This window comes from Cucurbita pepo, chromosome 16, assembly GCF_057944985.1.
Source record: "Cucurbita pepo subsp. pepo isolate OVF chromosome 16, ASM5794498v1, whole genome shotgun sequence".
Taxonomy (NCBI): Eukaryota; Viridiplantae; Streptophyta; class Magnoliopsida; order Cucurbitales; family Cucurbitaceae; genus Cucurbita; species Cucurbita pepo.
Window position 1 is genome coordinate 7,116,641 of NC_141813.1, and position 6,583 is coordinate 7,123,223.

The 6,583-nt window shown below is 38.1% G+C and overlaps 1 non-coding gene across 1 annotated transcript; it reads right to left on the reverse strand.

Annotated features, from left to right (window-relative positions):
- Nucleotides 1-6,015: 6,015 nt before the first annotated feature.
- On the reverse strand, nucleotides 6,016-6,088 carry TRNAA-AGC (transfer RNA alanine (anticodon AGC)). Its single transcript has one exon. It is a non-coding gene; the product is annotated as a tRNA-Ala (tRNA).
- Nucleotides 6,089-6,583: the final 495 nt, after the last annotated feature.

Here is a 6,583-nt window from a genome sequence, read left to right on the forward strand (position 1 = left end):
TTATGAAATGACCTTGATGCGAAAACACAGAATAAGGAACGACAACACAAGACATTTTAAAACTACCTAGCAATCATTTGAACCCATAATAACTAGCATGAGTTTTAGGTTCCGAACTTGCTCCAACCAACTTGAAATCTTGAATTTATTCTCAAGTCATATAAAATAGACCTTACAGAAAATAGTTGGTAATTTGGAGCATGTCTAAACCTTGCGCTAGGATATGACTTCTTGTTTTGTTTTCAGGAACTAAACCTTAGAGGTTGTCATGTCATGCATCGTATTTTAACCATGAAAACTCTTCCGAAGTAAATCTTAATTTTCTCCCCATGAGTGCATAGGTGGCGTTGTCATAATCGTGGCATCCTGCTAGAAAATCGTGGTGCAGGGCATCTCATTTAGGTGAGGGTTTTCTCCCCATGAGTGCATAGGTGGCGTTGTCATAATCGTGGCATCCTGCAAGCAAATTGTGGTGCAGGGTGTCACAACCTTACTATGAAGAGAGTAGGTTGTGACCCTCATGCCATGACAAGCAAAGGGGTGTCCCTCAAGAGACGCCCATCCGGCCATATGCGGGCCAACGTAGAAGAATGCCATGATGCGATCGAGGAGGACGATGCATCATCCAACACACCACCACGCAAAGTGGGTATTGAAGACATGTTGAGACACAAGCATAACAGAGACATCAGCATAGACATGAAGGACAAGATAGGCTTGTTGAAGGGCCGGGTAGGGCCCCGGGCCTTAACCTCAAAAGTCGAGGTTTCGGAAGGAATTTGGTCATGCGGTTCGGGAGTTAAGTCCGTCCATATGAAATATGAATGCTCGCCAAGTTTGGTGTCAATCGGACATTGGACGGACAATGCACGACACCGTATGACACCTCACGAAAATCATGTCTACTCCTGGTAGAATGAAAATGGCTCAAAATGTACTATAGGGGGTACCATGGTGTTAGCTCTCCACCACCCCTGGGCCCTGTGGCCTAAGTGAGCTACCCTGTGGCACATACGTGTGTCACAGTGTGGGCGAGCGTGCCGAGACGAGTGTCTCGGGCGACTTCCTTTGAAATGGGTTTTTGAAGGACAGTACCGGATGGCACGGGTGTGCCGGTATTGCGCCCTAGCCCGCGTGTCGGAGGTTGCTACATGCACCCGCTATCCGGTACGGTATCCGTAAATGACTCGGCATGGGCACGGGAGGGCCTATGCCTCGATAGAACCCGGATGGATGGATGTTCGGGAAGCCCCGATGAGATGAACGACACGCGGGCCCATTCTCGATGGCACGACCGAACGAGTTATGATGGACGACGACATCCCGAGACTCGGGATGGCGTCAAGACATATGGACCCCGTTGATGGAGATCGAGATGGCAAGATGAGATGCGACGTTGTATTGAGAGACCTTGGCCCGAGTAGAGGCAAGGTCGAGCCGAATGAGTTGGCCTAGCATAGAGGCAAGTCGGATGTGTCGCAGACGATTGAACATACACGCGCAGGCAGTGTGTGTGGTTGAACAAGCTTGGATTCCGCACAAGCGATGTTCGATTGGCGAAGGCAAACCTCGCCTAAGGTCCGACGAAGCCACAAAGCCGGGGCGAAAAATATATATGGGGCTTAATTCCCCTTAAGGCTGGTCGTGAGCGTGTATCGGTCACGACGCCGCACGGTCAAGAACGTAGGACCGTGACACAGGGCATCTCATTTAGGTGAGGGAGATAATAAGTTCATCATGGAATCCTACTCATGGTACATATACCATAGCATCCCACCTAAAGAGACATAGGGGCCTCGCGGTACACTTCGTGAAGTGAGATAATGGTTACTTCAGGCATGGATCCTAGCAACTTGTTAAGCATGATGTTTGCATTAATCTAGGTGTTTTCTTGGATTCTTGGTGATCCTAGGTTTATGCATAACGTCTTGGGTCAAGCTTGGAACTTATAAGTTCTTAGGAATAGCCCAGCATGATATTGTGCACGTAGTATCTATTAGAGACCAAGGGTACATCTGGGGAATCTATTATTTCAGGGATACCACTTTAGTTATCCTAGGAGGTAAAGTTATATGGATCGTGATGAGCATTTTCTCCCATATCTTTGTTTCGCTAACTAAAGTTTTCCAATAACTCCCAAACTTCATTACCTTATATAACCTCTTAGGATAAGGATTCATACAACATTTCATAAAATAAGATCTATTGAGAAAACTCTAGAAAAGGTCAAATTTTTAGTTGACTTGGACAGTTCAGTTGAACTGGCCGTATCATCGTTTTCTTCCTTTGAACAGGAAGAAGATGCGCATTTTTCGCGTCGCCACCATCTGAAACTCGACCTGTACAGCCACATTTACAGCGTTTCTCTCCTCGATTTCTTCGTGAAACTTGAAGATGGATGTTACAAGAAAGGGCTAGCGATTTATTTGATAACTTCTCGTGGATCGTAGCCTAAGATATTCGCTACCAAAGTTCATCCAAAATCTGATTTATCGCTGGAGATAAAACAAAGGATTTCTTATTGGGTAGTCGATTCTAGGGGTTTCAAGGCCCTATTTCTTCATTGAACCTCTTCCATATCCTATCTTCAAGCTAAAGGAATTGGTTTGGAGGAACGTCTTTGAGTGTAGGACCTTAATTTCAAGAAATCGTTCTCGGTATGCAACTCACTCGAAACGTAAGATTTTCGATCTCGTGGGTAGCTTATTCTACGACATTTTAGCACTCGATTCCTTCATCAAGTTTACTCAACTTCTTCCTCTGAAGCTAGAGGAATCCTTAATGGAAGGAAAAGAGATCGTAGACAGGAATTTTGACTCTTATCTCCAATTTAATTTCGAAACCTATTTCCTTCAATTTGGCACGCTCTCGAGGTTATTTTTCTTCGTGGCCTTCTATCGAAGCATTCCTTGGAGGTGCAGAAACTGATTGGAATCATTCTTGCTCGACGAGTCATCATGTATCCTCGGATTGCATTTTCAAGTTTTTCTTGAAGTTCTTCAATGGCTGATTGAATTGGGGGAATGGTTTCTAGGCACTTTCAGCACTCTATTCCTTCATAGAACTTGTGGGTAATCTTGTTGAGAAACGGTAGGAATAAGTTTGAAGAGAAATGGTGGAGGATTGCTCTCAAATTTGGAAGAAATCTGAGAGTAGGAGACACATAATCTAAACGTTTATTGTCTTCGATTGGGGGATCGACCTTTCTCGATTCTTATTCCGTATTGTTGCACTTACTTCAGACTTTATAGGAGGAGCTTAAACCGACATTGAGAGCTCCAGATTCTTCATTATATAGAAGTTTGAAGAGAAATGGTGGAGGATTGCTCTCGAATTTGGAAGAAATCTGAGAGTAGGAGACCCACAATCTAAACGCTTATTGCCTTCGATTGGGGGATCGATCTTTCTCAATTCTTATTCCGTATTGTTGCTCCTACTTCAGACTTTGTAGGAGGAGCTTAAACCGACATTGAGAGCTCTAGAATCTTCGTTATTTAGAGATCAAACTTTCTGGATAATTTTTTTGGAGATATCAACTCCTATCATAGCCTTACCGACGTTGGCTTTGAATACTAGTCGTTGGATGTGATGATCCGTGCGTGTTCGTTCTAGATCATATCAAATTTTGGAGGAGATCCGACGGTTGAGATTTGAGTTCGAAAGATTTTGCTCGGATGGTCACGGTAGATGCTCTTATTCTAATTAGAGTGGCATTTTCGAATATTTTAATTAAGAGTGGTCACGGTAATTATCCATTCTTCCGGGGGTATTTTGGTAATTAGCCACTTTCCGAATATTTTATTATTATTTTTCTGGAAAAATCCATAATTTTTCTACAAATTTCTCATGGCTTTTTTTATCATTTTTTTCCTTTTTTTGAATCTTGATATTCTTTCTAGATAAGGAATTACAAATCCGGAAAAATTCTTGATAATTGATAAAATGACTTTTTTGCCCTTTTGATTTACTTTTTCCTTTCCAATCCTTTTCAAAAGGCCTTCAACTCCTTAAAATTACTTGTTAGGGTACACGAGTGACTTGACTAAGTCCTTTGTTCTTGCTTAATCCTTTAATTTTTTTCCTTTCTATCCTTTGGGTCTTTCATGAGTGGCTTATTCTTATGGGAGATAATTTCCTTCATTTTTGGGGCGTTACATATACATACTCGTTACAAACACAAAATAAGAAGCAGACTCAAAAGAAGAACAAAAAATACTAGATTAAAAACAGAGCTTGGTCCATGGCCCACACACCAAAATCCGCTTTCATCCACGACCAACTCTTAGTTACTTGAAAAAATATGATAAACATGGAGTGAGTAAAACTTAGTAAGTAGCCTACTAGTAGGTTCTTAATCACGACCTTAAGCTAGGATATTACTTCTTGTTATGTTTTGAGGATCTTATACTGATTTTGAAAACCTCCCCTAAAACAACCTTCAATTTTCTCCCCATCTAACTTTTTTTAAACACTTTTGAAAATTAAAGAGTAGTTTTGTAGGTTTTTTTTTTTTTTTTTTTTTTTTTTTTTTTTTTTTTTTTTTTTAAATTCAACCGTATTTTTTAAAAAAATAATTATGATTATATTTTTTATAGATAAATTGCAAAGTTCAATGGTATTTTTTATTAATTTAGATTATAATTTTTTTAAAAAAACAAATTTTTGTTGATTAAGTTAATATTAATTCCGTATTCTTTTTAATTAATGTATCGTGTCATATCGGTGTTCTAGTTTTTTAAGAATGACATGTTACCATATCTATTTGGTATCATATTTATGTCTAGTATCTATAATTTTTTTTTTTTTTTTTTGTGACTCTGAGATATTTTACTTTTATAAATAGATATCTTCACGAAAATAAGTTTAATTTATGTTGAGATGGAGAATAAAAATTGACACTTAAGGACATTGATACTTGGGACTTTGATTTCTCTTAGTGTGAAGCTTGCATCTTGCAATTACTTGGGTAGAGAATGTGTTTCACTCAAAATTCACTCAAGAGAAAATAATCAAATAACGAACCATATTTGAGAGAAAATAATCAAATAAGAAAGAATAAATATTAAAACATGGCATGAATGACATCTTCTTCAATCTTTGTTTTCTTCTCCATGTATATAAAAAGAAAAAAAAAATCTTATATATTTTTAGATATAATTTAAGATTACCTATTTAATAAAACTCCATCCAAACTTTTACTCATAAATTTAATTATTATTTGTATACAATTGTTAATGTGTAAGAAAATACACGTACAAAATGTTTATACTATTGGTAATACATTAGTCTTGATTGTTTGACTAAAACAATGCAACCATTGTCCAAACTAAAGAATTTAATTCGAAGCTATCTCCTAATAGAGGGAGGCTCAATTAGACTTTGTTGTAAGATTCGACCATATCAATTTGAATAGCGTTCTCCAACTATAAATATTGAACTCCAAAGTATTCACGAGCAATGTATGTTTGTTGAAACTATCTATAAAAGTGTTCCAAAGTGAGTCGTTGAGAAGATTTGCCATAAAATCTAGTTTCAATTAAGGATGTCAATGATGAAGAAGTGCAAGCTGTTGGAAGGTTTGCCGTGGAAAATTTCAGAGGTGGTAGATATAATTTAATTTACAAGCGTGTGGTGAATGGTCTTTTCAGTCTCATATAGGCTTTGACCCCAAATTTTATATTATTGTGATAGAAGCTATAAATGACAATAATATTCATTGGTCAGATATTGCAATTATGAAGAAGTTCCGTCATATGCATCGGACGCTACAATAAGTCCTCTCTCTGTATGTGTTTGTGGGACATTACTCTCTTTTATGGGACATTACTCTCTTTTATGGGACATTACTCTCTTTTATCTATTAAAAGTCCTCTCTCTATATGTGCTTGTGGGACATTACTCTATTAAAAGTCCTCTCTCTATATGTGCTTGTGTCCGCATAGCCATAATAATATAATAATCCTTATACATAACATGTTCAATTAACTCATACTTAAAAAAATAATTTCTCTCTTTTGGAGATGCGGGGTATCGATCCCCGTACCTCTCGCATGCTAAGCGAGCGCTCTACCATCTGAGCTACATCCCCACAATCATTACATCACAAAACTCTAAATTTTCCGTCATCAATAATAGTGAAAATGAAGAAATATTGCTACCCAACATGTCATGAATAAGGAAAAATTGAAAAGAAAGAATATATTTTTAATAATAGATAGTCTTATTATTTTTGGAGATACGAGGTATCGATCCCCGTACCTCTCGCATGCAAAGCGAGCACTCTACCATCTGAGCTACATCCCCATAATTTTTACATCATAAAACCCTAAATGTCCCATCATCAATAATAGTGAAAATAAAAAAATATCAAATATTAACAACAAATAGTTTGGTTTGGTGATGCGGGGCATCGATAATTGTAAAAATGAAAAAATATAATAACAAATTAAATACTTTCTTTTCGAGATGCGGGTTATCAATCCCCGTACAACTCGCATGCAAAGCGAGCGCTCTACCATCTAAGCTACATCTCCACAATTTTTACGTCACAAAACCCTAAACGTCTCATCATGAATAATAGTGA